The sequence below is a fragment of the Salvelinus sp. IW2-2015 genome, linkage group LG4q.1:29 (genome assembly GCF_002910315.2).
Source record: "Salvelinus sp. IW2-2015 linkage group LG4q.1:29, ASM291031v2, whole genome shotgun sequence".
Lineage (NCBI taxonomy): Eukaryota > Metazoa > Chordata > Actinopteri > Salmoniformes > Salmonidae > Salvelinus > Salvelinus sp. IW2-2015.
Window position 1 is genome coordinate 45,529,388 of NC_036842.1, and position 15,116 is coordinate 45,544,503.

Here is a 15,116-nt window from a genome sequence, read left to right on the forward strand (position 1 = left end):
AGCAAAGTCTAGCTTTTTCAAACAGAAATTTGCATCCTGTAGCACTAATTCCAAAAAGTTTTGGGACACCATGGCAAATAAGAACAGCTCCTCCCAGCTGCCCAGGCTAGGAAACACTGTCATCACYGATAAATCTACGATAATCGAGAATTTCAATAAGCATTTGTCTATGGCCGGCAATGCTTTCTACCTGTCTACCCCTTCCCCGGTCAACTGCCCTGCACCCACCGCAGCAACCTGCCCAAGAGCCCCCCCGCTTCTCCTTCACCCAAGTCCAGATAGCTGATGTTCTGAAAGAGCTGCAAAATCTGGATCCCTACAAATCAGCTGGGTTAGACAATCTGGACCCTCTCTTTCTAAAATTATCCGCCGCAATTGTTTCAACCCCTATTCCTAGACTGTTCAACCTCTCTTTCGTATCGTCTGAGATCGGAAAGCTGCTGCGGACTTCCCCCTCTTCAAAGGGGGAGACACTCTAGACCCAAACTGTTACAGACCTATATCCATCCTACCCTGCCTTTCTAAAGTCTTATAAAGCCAAGTTAGCAAACAGATCACCGACCATTTCGAATCCCACTGTACCTTCTCCGCTATGCAATTTGGTTTCCGAGGTGGTCATGGGTGCACCTCAGCCACGCTCAAGGTTCTAAACGATATCATAACCCCCATCGATAAAATACAGTGCTGTGCAGTCGTCTTCATCGACCTGGCCAAGGCTTTCGACTCTGTCAATCACCGCATTCTTACCGGCAGACTGAATACCCTTGGTTTCTCAAATGACTGCCTCGCCTGGTTCACCAACTACTTCTCAGATAGAGTTCAGTGTGTCAAATCGGAGGGCCTGTTGTCCGGACCTCTGGCAGTCTCTATGGGGGTGCCACAGGGTTAAATTTCTCTGTATATATCAATGATGTCGCTCTTGCTGCTAGTGATTCTCTGATCCACCTCTACGCAGACTACACCATTCTGTATACATCTGGCCCTTCTTTGGACACGGTGTTAACAAACCTCCAAACGAGCTTCAATGCCATACAACACTCCTTCCGTGGCCTCCAACTGCTCTTAAATGCAAGTAAAACCAAATGCATGCTCTTCCACCGATCGCTGCCCGCACCCACCCGCCTGACTAGCATCACTACTCTGGACGATTCTAACTTAGAATATGTGGACAACTACAAATACCTAGGTGTCTGGTAGACTGTAAACTCTCATTACAGACTCACAGTAAGCATCTCCAATCCAAAATTACATCTAGAATCGGCTTCCTATTTCTCAACAAAGCCTCCTTCACTCATGCTGCCAAACATACCCTCGTAAAACTGACTATCTTACCGATCCTTGACTTCGGCGATGTTATTTACAAAATAGCCTCCAACACTCTACTCAGAAATTTGGATGTAGTCTATCACAGTGCCATCTGTTTTGTCACCAAAGCCCCATATACTACCCACCACCGTGACCTGTATGCTCTCGTTGGCTGGCCCTCGCTACATATCTGTCGCCAAACCTACTGGCTCCAGGTCATCTATAAGTCTTTGCTAGGTAAAGCCCTGCCTTATCTCAGCTCACTGGTCACCATAGCAGTACCCACCCATAGCACGCGCTCCAGCAGGTATATTTCACTGGTCCTCCCCAAAGCCAACACTTCTTTTGGTTGCCTTTCCTTCCAGTTCTCTGCTGCCAATGACTGGAACGAATTGCAAAAAAAGCTGGAGTCTTATTTCTCCCTTTAAGCATCAGCTGTCAGAGCAGCTTACCGATCACTGTACCTGTACACAGCCAATCTGTAAATAGCCCACCCAACTACCTCATTCCCATATTGTTATTATTTTTTTGCTCTTTTGCACCCCAGTATCTCTACTTGCACATCATCATCTGCACATATATCACTACAGTGTTAATGCTAAATTGTAATTATTTCGCCACTATGGCCTATTTATTACATCATTTGCACACACTGTATATGGATTTTTCTATTGTGTTATTGATTGTACGTTTGTTTATCCCATGTGTAACCCTGTGTTGTTGTTTTTGTCACACTGCTTTGCTTTATCTTGGCCAGGTCACAGTTGTAAATGAGAACTTGTTCTCAACTGGCCTACCTGGTTAAATAAAGTTTAAATAAAATAAAATAAATAAAAAACAATGTAGAAAATAGTAAAAATAAAGAAAAACCCTTGAATGAGTAGGTGTGTCCAAATTTTTGACTGGTACTGTATGTTCAATTGTATTCTTCATACTATAAAATAATCTAAAATAATGCCACGGAAGTCTAAGCAAATCTTGTCTGCTTAATGAACTAGCGTAGCCCACAACCATATGGCATAGAGCCAKATCAGGACCTAACAAGGACAACTCAGAGTATGCTATTCTGTTTTTCTGAAATTGGCTACATTTTCTTCATATCATGTTTCTTTAGACCTGTCTAAAATAAATAATAGATTTACTGTGAAGGTGTAGGCTATATTACATGGATTTATTAGACTTTTTAAAATGTAGAGGTCTGCATCAGTGGCTTGTAGGCTATGCGTGGAAGCCAGGAGATGCTAAATTTGTTTATATTAATTAACGGTCAGTTACCATGAGAACGGCAGTTATTTGCTTGACCATCACCGGCTGACACAATTTCATGGCCGCCACAGCCCTATTTACGTACCAACAATGCTATGATAGGCATAATACATTTGCAGATTTGGTGGAGATAGCTAAGGTACTGTATGCAGAATCAAACATGGTTTTCTTCATTAGAGAAACCAAAGTTCTGTTTACTGTAATGTCAAGGTGACAAAAGGAAAGCTGCTTATATAAAACCCGCCTGCAGAGGGAGATAAACAAACCCAAATGGTAAATAAACACTCATGTAACAGAACAGTGAAGATTAATTTATAGTTAAAGTTAGGGATTTGAACCTCCATTCTTGGCATGCACACTGTTCATCTGTACTCATGTTTGTGTGTGTTAACAAGTCCAGTGCTATGTCTTCGGTGCCAGAATGTTCCCCGTCTTCTGGCGCTATCCTCAATCGCCGGGACATTCTCACGTCATGCTGCTGTAGCCTGTGTATTATGTCATGTTATGTTGTTAATTAGACACTGCACATTGTCAGAACGTTGTTAGATTCTAACTTCTCTTTCCTCCTCTGTCTGTATGTAGACGTGTGAGATTTCAGATGTACTGGGAAGACGAGGAAGAGAAGTGGCACCTGAGGGACGACGAGAGGGACGACGAGAGCGACGACGAGAGGGACGACGAGTCGACGAGAAGGTGGTTGTTCACTACAGAGATCACTCGTAGCACAATACATTAATAATGGAATGTACAGATGGAAATTCTTATCATGTTTTTGTCTTAATCAAATTTTATGTTTTTGTCTTAATATATTTCTGCAGATATATCATCCTTCGTGTTTTGAAGATTACAAACATTTAAGTATCAGCTTACACGCTTGATCTTACACGCTTGACGTCTTTGTTCCTGGACGTCACCCCGTCCCTCATCAAGCTACTGATGGAGAACCCACTGGGTGAGGCCAATGAGTAGGATGAGGGCACTTCCTGCTGCGCTGCGGTGAAACAGGAAGTGGAGGCTTTGTTGTCGGGGAGACTGGCGGTGAGGCTCACAATGTGAAGGAGGTTCAGGTTCAGATGAAGGGAGAAACACAATTTCCTGAAAAATGTAAATAAAACTATGCTGCTTTCTCTTTCTTTTTCTCTTCGCTTTTACGGGCTGCTCTCATCCGTACATACTGACTGCAGGAATGTCCACAAGAGATATTGCCAGAGAATTGAAGGTTCATTTCTCTACCATTAGCCGCCACCATCGTCGTTTTAGAAAATTTGGCAGTACGTCCAACTGTCCTCACAACAACAGACCAAGTGTAACTACGCCATTCCAGGACCTCCACATCCGGCTTCTTCACCTGCGGCGTCGTCTCAGACCAAATAATTTCTGCACAAACTTTCAGAAACCTTCTCAGGGAAGCTCATCTGTGTGCTCCTCGTCCTCACCAGGGTCTTGACCTGACTGCAGTTCGGCGTCGTAACTGACTTCAGTGGGCAAATGCTCACCATCGATGGCCACTGGTATGCTGGAGAAGTGTGCTCTTCACGGATGAATCCCGGTTTCAACTGTATCAGGCAGATGGCAGATGGCGTGTATGGCGTCGTGTGGGCGAGCAGTTTGCTGATGTCAACGTTGTGAGCAGAGTGCCCCATGGTGGCAGTGGGGTTATGGTATGGGCAGGTATAAGCTAGGGACAACGGAAAAACAATTTGGAATGCACAGAGATCCGTGACAAGGTCCTGAGGCCCATTGTTGTGCCATTCATCCGACCCTGGAACGACGTGTACGACAGCGTGTTCCACTTCCTGCCAAAATCCAACAACTTCGCACAGCCCAGAGGAGTGGGACAACATTCCACAGGCCACAATCAACAGCCAGATCAACTCTATGCAAAGCAGATGTCGCGCTGCTTGGGGCAAATGGTGGTCACACCAGATACTGTGACCAACAGATGCATATCTGTATTCCCAGTCATGTGAAATCCATAGATTAGGGCCTAATTTATTTATTTCCATTGACTGATTTCCTTATGAACTGTAACTCAGTAGAATCTTTGACATCGTYGCATGTTGCGTTTATATGTGGTAAATTAATTTGAAAATAAGCAGTTTAGTTTATTAATTTATTGATGGTTTAAGTTTACAATAGGTAAGGAGGAATAACATTTTGACCTTTACACTGCTGTATACATACGACAAGACATAGTTAGCGACTAACGTTTCTACACAGTTGTCTGTGATCCTTGTTATGATCCTTGAATAGTTATGCACGCTCAAGTTTTCTGTTTTTTTGTCTTATTTCTTGTTTGTCTGAACCAGAAAAAATATTTTGCATCTTCAAAGTGTTAGGCATGTTGTGTAAATCAAATGATACAACCCCCCCCAAAATCTATTTTAATTCCAGGTTGTAAGGCAACAAAATAGGAAAAATGCCAAGGGGGTGAATACTTTCACAAGCTACTGTAGCCATGATTGGATGAGATAATGGATGGGCTGGACATAACGAGAGATGAGTTGGAATTGGTCTGCCGTGTAATATGTTTCCATAACATGAGCTGCTCAGTATGTGTAGGTAATCCTTCTAACTCAGCTTTTTTGAAAGATATCATGAAGATCTGAAAAAGGTGTTGTTAATATTCTCCACTTTCTGGAGGACCGAGTTTTAAAATCAGCGGAATGCCCGGTGGAAGCAGAGTTTGATAGCTAAGGGGATGGAGAAAATTCTGCCTTTTGATTGCAAATATGCAGAGGGAGTCGAAAAGAGAACACACAGAAGGCTGTTGTATTAAACACCTGTCTCCGGATTACATCTTCAAAGATGTAATCCGGAGACAGGTGTTTTATACAACAGCATTCTTTATGTGTTCTCTTTTTGGACTCTCTCCGCATTCGGCAATCATCTTTCTGCTTCAACCGGGGATTCCACTGATTTCAAATCTGGGTCAACTTCTTCCATCATAACTACACCGTTTCTTTCTCACCATTGTCATCGGGAGACTTGTATGTCTGGTTAAATAAAAAATATTTTTACCTAAATCAGGGATTTCCTCATTGTCTGATTCATTTTCAGAGTCAGAGTCAGCATGGCACAATCATCCCCCAAGAAAGTAGTCCATCACAACATTTTCCCACTGAGCTTTGTCGATATTAACATCAGGGCAGAAATGTCGAGAGCAGTAGCACAACTTTTTCAGTTCTTCATGATACAGTGGGGAGAACAAGTATTTGATACACTGCCGATTTTGCAGGTTTTCCTACTTACAAAGCATGTAGAGGTCTGTAATTTTTATCATAGGTACACTTCAACTGTGAGAGACGGAATCTAAAACAAAAAGTCCAGAAAATCAACATAGGTAATGATTTTTAAGTAATTCATTTGCATTTTATTGCATGACAATAAGTATTTGATCACCTACCAACCAGGTAGAATCCGGCCTCTCACAGACCTGTTAGTTTTTCTTTAAGAAGCCCTCCTGTTCTCCACCTCATTACCTGTATTAACTGCACCTGTTTGAACTCGTTACCTGTATAAAAGACACCTGTCCACAACACCAAATCAAACAGACTCCAACCTCTCCACAAATGGCCAAGACCAGAGAGCTGTGTAAGGACATCAGGGATAAAATTGTTAGACCTGCACAAGGCTGGGATGGGCTACAGGACAATAGGCAAGCAGCTTGCGTGAGAAAGGCAACAACTGTTGGTGCAATATTAGAAAATAGAGAAAATAGAAGAAGTTCAGAGATGATGGTCAATCAACCCTCGGTCTGGGGCTCCATGCACAGATCTCACCTCGTGGGCATCACATGATCATCGAGGAAGGTGGGGCATCAGCCCAGAACTACACGGCAGGACCTGGTCAATGACCGAAGAGAGCTGGGACCACAGTCTCAAAGAAAACATTAGTAACACACTACGCCGTCATGGATTAAAATCCTGCAGCGCACACAAGGTCCCCCTGCTCAAGCAGGCGCATGTCCAGGCCCGTCTGAAGTTTGCCAATGACCATCTGGATGACCAGAGGAGGAATGGGAGAAGGTCATGTGTCTGATGATTCAAAAATAGAGCTTTTTTGGTCTAAACTCCACTCGCCGTGTTTGGAGGAAGAAGAAGGATGAGTACAACCCAGAACACCATCCCACCGTGAAGCATGGAGGTGGAAACATCATTCTTGGGATGCTTTTCTGCAAAGGGGACAGGACGACTGCACCGTTTGAGGGGAGGATGGATGGGGCCCATGTAATCGCGAGATCTTGGCCAACAACCTCCTTCCCTAAGTAGAGCATTGAAGATGGGTCATGGCTGGGTCTTCCAGCATGACAACGACCCGAAACACACAGCCAGGGCAACTAAGGAGTGGCTCCGTAAGAAGCATCTCAAGGTCCCGGAGTGGCCTAGCCAGTCTCCAGACCTGAACCCAATAGAAAATCTTTGGAGGAGTGAAAGTCCGTATGCCCAGCGACAGCCGCGAAACCTGAAGGATCTGGAGAAGGTCTGTATGGAGGAGTGGGCCAAAATCCCTGCTGCAGTGTGTGCAAACCTGGGTCAAGAACTACAGGAAACGGTATGATCTCTGTAATTGCAAACAAGGATTCTGTACCAAATATTAAGTTCTGCTTTTCTGATGTATCAATACTTATGTCATGCAATAAAATGCTATTTAATTACTTAAAGATCATACAATGTGATTTTCGGGATTTTTGTTTTAGATTCCGTCTCTCACAGTTGAAGTGTACCTATGATAAAAATTACAGACCTCTACATGCTTTGTAAGTAGGAAAATCTGCAAAATCGGCAGTGTATCAAATACTTGTTCTCCCCACTGTATCTTAAAAAAAAAGGTGTGGTAGACAGGATTATCCACACATACAGCTGTTATAGACAGAAGCATGCTACATGGCAGACCAATCTAGACTCATCTCTTGGCATGTCCAGCCCATCCATTATCTCAGCCAATCCATTATCTCAGCCAATCATGGCTAGTGGGAAAGTTCCTGTATTTTTCTGTGGCTGAATCAACTAGGGTTGTTTTATTCATATTTACAGATGGCATACACATTTGTTACTGAGGCACATGAAAGTTCACCTGTTCCAGCAGGCATTTCTGGTCAGAAATGTATTTAGAAAAAAAACTAAAATAAACGTTAAAATGCCTCTCCTGTGAAGTAGTGACGTGCAACATATGCCTAGTTTCTTGAAACGGGTCACATAACTTCTTCTGTGTGCGATTTTTAAATAATCAGTTCAAGAACATGCATCTGGTAGAATAAATTATTGGTATCATGATTGTCTTCTACATTTTTTTATTTACACGAAGAGTGACCATTTAGATTGCCGTTTTTCCATTCACTGTAATGGGGGATCCTGTTTTCTACTAACAATGTACTGTAGTCGGCCTTGAAATTCTGTGGCTTCAATGAGAAGGTGCAGTCGTTCTCCCCTGGTTGTACCCTAAATGAACAGGAACCAGGTTTATCCATGCCCAATCTACTGGGACCCTCAGCCAATCAACAAGCTAATAGCAGCTTTTAATGACCAATCATGTGTGAGAGAAATACAATGATGTTGTAAATATTCCATCAGATGAGACTTGTTTCACAAGGAAAGAATGCTGACAGTGTTATTAAGCTGTTCAGCTGTTGTTGTGCATACATACCACATGCATTCAAGATTTGAATGTGAAGCTGTAGCCATTGCAGGGCCGGCTCTAGCGGGGTGCAGGATTGAGCACTGCCCACTCAAAATGTAATGTTGCTCACCCAACTGATTATTTTAAATGGTTAAAATTGCAATTAACAAGCTTTGAAACAAACCGAGATATTTCGTGGCCAATAAAGCCCATTGAATTTAATTGAGAGAGAGAGAGGGCGCCTTGATACTCCCCCAGGACAGTCATGGCAACACACACATACAATTGAGTCCTCAAGGACACTGAACCTGTACCAGTTGAATAGATGGACTCTCTAGCCAACCAGTAACATCAGTATATCAGGTACCAGGGAGGAGATGGGAACCAGAGGACACTTCAGCCCTCCAGTCAAAAACGCCATTGTCACTTATAGCAGAAACACATGTTCTGCTATAAGTGATGGCAATGGCAATTCCTGAAGACAAACAATGTATACGAAATGCTTCAGTCTGGTTTTAGACCCCATCATAGCACTGAGACTGCACTTGTGAAGGTGGTAAATGACCTTTTAATGGCGTCAGACCGAGGCTCTGCATCTGTCCTCGTGCTACTAGACCTTAGTGCTGCCTTTGACACCATCGATACCACATTCTTTTGGAGAGACTGGAAACCCAAATTGGTCTACACGGACAAGTTCTGCCTGGTTTAGATCTTCCTGTCGGAAAGATATCAGTTTTGTCTCTGTGAATGGTTTGTCTCTGACAAATCAACTGTACATTTCGGTGTTCCAAGGCCGTTTAGGACCACTATTGTTTTCACTATATATTTTACCTCTTGGGATGTTATTCGAAAACATAATGTTAACTTTCACTGCTATGCGGATGACACACAGCTGTACATTTCAATGAAACATGGTTGCCCCCCCCAAAATTGCCCTCGCTAGAAGCCTGTGTTTCAGACATAAGAAGTGGATGGCTGAAAACTTTCTACTTTTAAACTCGGACAAAACAGAGATGCTTGTTCTAGTCCAAGAAACAAAGAGATCTTCTGTTAAATCTGACAATTAATCTTGATGGTTGTAAAGTCGTCTCAAATAAAACTGTGAAGGACCTCGGCGTTACTCTTGACCCTGATCTCTCTTTTGACGAACATATCAAGACTGTTTCAAGGACAGCTTTTTTCCATCTACGTAACATTGCAAAAAATCAGAAATTTTCTGTCCAAAAATGATGCAGAAAAATGTATCCATGCATTTGTTACTTCTAGGTTAGACTACTGCAATGCTCTACTTTCCGGCTACCCGGATAAAGCACTAAATAAACTTCAGTTAGTGCTAAATACGGCTGCTAGAATCCTGACTAGAACCAAGAATTTGATCATATTCAGTGCTAGCTTCCCTACACTGGCTTCCTGTTAAGGCAAGGGCTGATTTCAAGGTTTTACTGTTAACCTATAAGCGTTACATGGGCTTGCTCCTACCTATCTTTCCGAGTTGGTCCTGCCGTACATACCTATACGTACGCTACGTCACAAGACGCAGGCCTCCTAATTGTCCTAGAATTTCTAAGCAAACAGCGGGAGGCAGGGCTTCTCCTATAGATCTTCATTTTATGGAACGGTCTGCCTACCCATGTGAGAGACGCAGACTCGGTCTCAACCTTTAAGTCTTTACTGAAGACTTATCTTTCAGTAGGTCATATGATTGAGTGTAGTCTGGCCCAGGAGTGTGAAGGTGAACGGAAAGGCTCTGGAGCAACTAACCGCCCTTGCTGTCTCTGCCTGGCCGGTTCCCCTCTCTCCACTGGGATTCTCTGCCTCTAACCCTATTACAGGGGCTGAGTCACTGGCTTACTGGTGCTCTTTCATGCCATCCCTAGGAGGGGGCGTCACTTGAGTGGGTTGAGTTACTGACGTGATCTTCCTGTCTGGGTTGGCGCCCCCCCTTGGTTTGTGCTGTGGTGGAGATCTTTGTGGGCTATACTCGGCCTGTCTCAGGATTGTAAGTTGGTGGTTGAAGATATCTCTAGTGGTGCGGGGCGTGCTTTGGCAAAGTGGGTGGGGTTATATCCTTCCTGTTTGGCCCTGTGGGGGATCATCGGATGGGCCACAGTGTCTCCTGACCCCTCCTGTCTCAGCCTCCAGTATTTAACTGCAGTAGTCTATGTGTCGGGGGCTAGGGTCAGTTGGTTTAACTGGAGTACTTCTCCTGTCTTATCCAGTGTCCTGTGTGAATTTAAGTATGCTCTCTCTAACTCTCGTTCTCTTTTCTTTCTTCTCTCTCTCGGAGACCTGAGCCCTAGGACCATAGTCACGGCAAACCGGCGCAGATGACTCTTGCTGTCCCAGTCCACCTGGCCTTGCTGCTATTCCAGTTTCAACTGTTCTGCTGCGGTTATGGAACCGCCACCTGTCCCAGACCTGCTGTTTTCAACTCTTAATGATCGCTATGAAAAGCCAACTGAAAATTATTCATGATTATTATTTGACCATGCTTGTCACTTATGAACATTTTGAACATCTTGGCATAGTTCTGTTTAATCTCCACCCGGCACAGCCAGAAGGGACTGGCCACCCCTCATAGCCTGGTTCCTCTCTAGGTTTCTTCCTAGGTTTTGGCCTTTCTAGGGAGTTTTTTCCTAGCCACCGTGCTTCTTACACCTGCATTGCTTGCTGTTTGGGTTTTGGCTGGGTGTCTGTACAGCACTTCGAGATATTAGCTGATGTACGAAGGGCTATATAAAATAACTTGATGATTGATTGATTGATGTCTAAGAAACACAAGATTTTCTTTCTATATCTGGTCTTCATTTCTGACTGTCCACACATAGTTTTATATGTGACCCATATCAAATTTGCACGTTCACACTGATGTAGACTTTGATGTAGCACACAGATGCAATGCTCATTTCCTGTCACAACTCTTCCTTATATGTTTTTCTTGCTGAGGGAGAGACAGAGACACGTTGACTTCCTGGTCGAGGCCTCTCCCTTCAGTAATTTCCTGTTTGTCATCCAGAGGAGTAGGATGACATTGCCTTTAGACACTGATCTAAAGTCAATTTTGCATTGCCCCCTTAAGTTTAGGATTACAGAAGGGTAAACTGATCCAAGATCTGTCCTAGGCAACTTAAACCCAGAATGTCTAGCGGAGGTGCGGTGTCCATTTACCTATTTCACGGCTGGTTCTAGGAGCAAATGTCTGGAATGGCAGTTCAATTTTTATTGCTCAGGGCTGGTTCTAGGAGCAAATGTCTGGATGCATTCCATTTTTATTGCTCAGGGCTGTTCTAGGAGCAAATGTCTGGAATGGCAGTTCAATTTTTACTGCTCAGGCTGGTTCAGGAGCAAATGTCTGGAATGGCAGTTCATTTTTATTGCTCAGGGCTGGTTTAGGAGCAAATGTCTGGAATGGCAGTTCATTTATTGCTCAGGGCTGGTTTAGAGCAATGTCTGAATGGCAGTTCCATTTTTTACTGCTCAGGGCTGTTCTAGGAGCAAATGTCTGGAATGGCAGTTCAATTTTTACTGCTCAGTGCTGGTTCTAGAAGCAAATGTCTGGAATGGCAGTTCTGTTTTACTCTTCAGGGCTGGTTCTAGGAGCAAATGTCTGGAATGGCAGTTCCTTTTTATTGCTCAGGGCTGTTAGGAGCAATGTTAATGGCTAGTTCATTTTTGCTCAGGGTGGTTTTAGGAGCAATGTCTGGATGGCAGTTCCATTTTATTGCTCAGGGCTGGTTTAGGAGCAAATGTCTGGAATGGCAGTTCCATTTTATTGCTCAGGGCTGGTTCTAGGAGCAAATGTCTGGAATGGCAGTTCCATTTTTACTGCTCAGGGCTGGTTCTAGGAGCAAATGTCTGGAATGGCAGTTCAATTTTTTACTGCTCAGGGCTGGTTCTAGAAGCAAATGTCTGGAATGGCATTCGTTTTACTGCTCAGGTTGTGTTAAGAGTTCTTGTGTGTGTTATTGTTCTCGGCTGTTTGGAGATAATGTCAATGGCAGTTCCAATTTTTATTGCTCAGGGCTGGTTCTAGGAGCAAATGTCTGGAATGGCAGTTCATTTTTTATTGCTCAGGGCTGGTTCTAGGAGCAAATGTCTGGAATGGCAGTTCAATTTTTGTCGGTTGTTTCAAAGCTTGTTAATTGCAATTTTAACCATTTAAAATAATCAGTTGGGTGAGCAACATTACATTTTGAGTGGGCAGTGCTCAATCCTGCACCCCGCTAGAGCCGGCCCTGCAATGGCTACAGCTTCACATTCAAATCTTGAATGCATGTGGTATGTATGCACAACAACAGCTGAACAGCTTAATAACACTGTCAGCATTCTTTCCTTGTGAAACAAGTCTCATCTGATGGAATATTTACAACATCATTGTATTTCTCTCACACATGATTGGTCATTAAAAGCTGCTATTAGCTTGTTGATTGGCTGAGGGTCCCAGTAGATTGGGCATGGATAAACCTGGTTCTGTTCATTTAGGGTACAACCAGGGGACGAACGACTGCACCTTCTCATTGAAGCACAGAATTTCAAGGCCGACTACAGTACATTGTTAGTAGAAAAGGTCCCCCATTACAGTGAATGGAAAAAACGGCAATCTAAATGGTCACTCTTCGTGTAAATAAAAAAAATGTAGAAGACAATCATGATACCAATAATTTATTCTACAGATGCATGTTCTTGAACTGATTATTTAAAAATCGCACACAGAAGAAGTTATGTGACCCGTTTCAAGAAACTAGGCATATGTTGCACTCACTACTTCACAGGAGAGGCATTTTAACGTTTATTTTAGTTTTTTTCTAAATACATTTCTGACCAGAAATGCCTGCTGGAACAGTGAACTTTCATGTGCCTCAGTAACAAATGTGTATGCCATCTGTAAATATGAAATAAACAACCCTAGTTGATTCAGCCACAGAAAAATACAGGAACTTTCCCACTAGCCATGATTGGCTGAGATAATGGATTGGCTGAGATAATGGATGGGCTGGACATGCCAAGAGATGAGTCTAGTTGGTCTGCCATGTAGCATGCTTCTGTCTATAACAGCTTATGTGGATAATCTGTCTACCACACCTTTTTTTTTAAGATACAGTGGGAGAAAAGTATTTGATACACTGCCGATTTTGCAGATTTTCCTACTTACAAAGCATGTAGAGGTCTGTAATTTTTATCATAGGTACACTTCAACTGTGAGAGACGGAATCTAAAACAAAAATCCCGAAAATCACATTGTATGATTTTAAGTAATTAATTAGCATTTTATTGCATGACATAAGTATTTGATACACTCAGAAAAGCAGAACTTAATATTTGGTACAGAATCCTTTGTTTGCAATTACAGAGATCATACGTTTCCTGTAGTTCTTGACCAGGTTTGCACACACTGCAGCAGGGATTTTGGCCCACTCCTCCATACAGACCTTCTCCAGATCCTTCAGGTTTCGGGGCTTCGCTGGGCAATACGGACTTTCAGCTCCCTCAAAGATTTTCTATTGGTTCAGGTCTGGAGACTGGCTAGGCCACTCCGGGACCTTGAGATGCTTCTTACGGAGCCACTCCTTAGTTGCCCTGGCTGTGTGTTTCGGGTCGTTGTCATGCTGGAAGACCGCCCATGACCCATCTTCAATGCTCTTACTTAGGGAAGGAGGTTGTTGGCCAAGATCTCGCGATTACATGGCCCCAATCCATCTCCCCTCAATACGGTGCAGTCGTCCTGTCCCTTTTGCAGAAAAGCATCCCCAAAGAATGATGTTTCCACCTCCATGCTTCACGGTTGGGATGGTGTTCTTGGGTTGTACTCATCCTTCTTCTTCCTCCAAACACGGCGAGTGGAGTTTAGACCAAAAAGCTCTATTTTTGAATCATCAGACCACATGACTCTCCATTCCTCCTCTGGATCATCCAGATGGTCATTGGCAAACTTCAGACGGGCCTGGACATGCGCCTGCTTGAGCAGGGGGACCTTGTGTGCGCTGCAGGATTTTAATCCATGACGGCGTAGTGTGTTACTAATGGTTTTCTTTGAGACCTGTGGTCCCAGCTCTCTTCGGGTCATTGACCAGGTCCTGCCGTGAGTTCTGGGCTGTCCCTCACTTCCTCATGATCATTGATGCCCAACGAGGTGAGATCTTGCATGGAGCCCCAGACCAGGGTGATTGACCATCATCTTGAACTTCTTCTATTTTTTCTATTTTTTCTAATATTGCACCAACAGTTGTTGCGTTTCTCACCAAGCTGCTTGCCTATTGTCCTGTAGCCCATCCCAGCCTGTTGTGCAGGTCTACAATTTTATCCCTGATTCCTTACACAGCTCTCTGGTCTTGGCCATTGTGGAGAGGTTGGAGTCTGTTTGATTGGTTGTGGACAGGTGTCTTTTATACAGGTAACGAGTTCAAACAGGTGCAGTTAATACAGGTAATGAGTGGAGAACAGGAGGGCTTCTTAAAGAAAAACTAACAGGTCTGTGGAGGAGCCGGAATTCTACTGGTTGGTAGGTGATCAAATACTTATGTCATGCAATAAAATGCAAATGAATTACTTAAAAATCATACAATGTGATTTTCTGGATTTTTGTTTAGATTCCGTCTCTCACAGTTGAAGTGTACCTATGATAAAAATTACAGACCTCTACATCTTGTAAGTAGGAAAACCTGCAAAATCGGCAGTGTATCAAATACTTGTTCTCCCCACTGTATCATGAAGAACTGAAAAAGTTGTGCTACTGCTCTCGACATTTCTGCCCGATGTTAATAATCGACAAAGCTCAGTGGGAAAATGTTGGTGATGGACTACTTCTTGTGGGATGATTGTGCCATGCTGACTCTGACTTCGAAATGAATCAGACAATGAGGAAATCCCTGATTTAGGTAAAAATATTTTTTATTTAACCAGACATACAAGTTCTCCCGATAATTTGG

General features: G+C 43.4%; 1 pseudogene; it reads left to right on the plus strand.

The window, feature by feature from the left end:
- Positions 1-2,911: 2,911 nt before the first annotated feature.
- On the plus strand, positions 2,912-3,036 carry LOC111962849 (small nucleolar RNA SNORA57; annotated as a pseudogene).
- Positions 3,037-15,116: the final 12,080 nt, after the last annotated feature.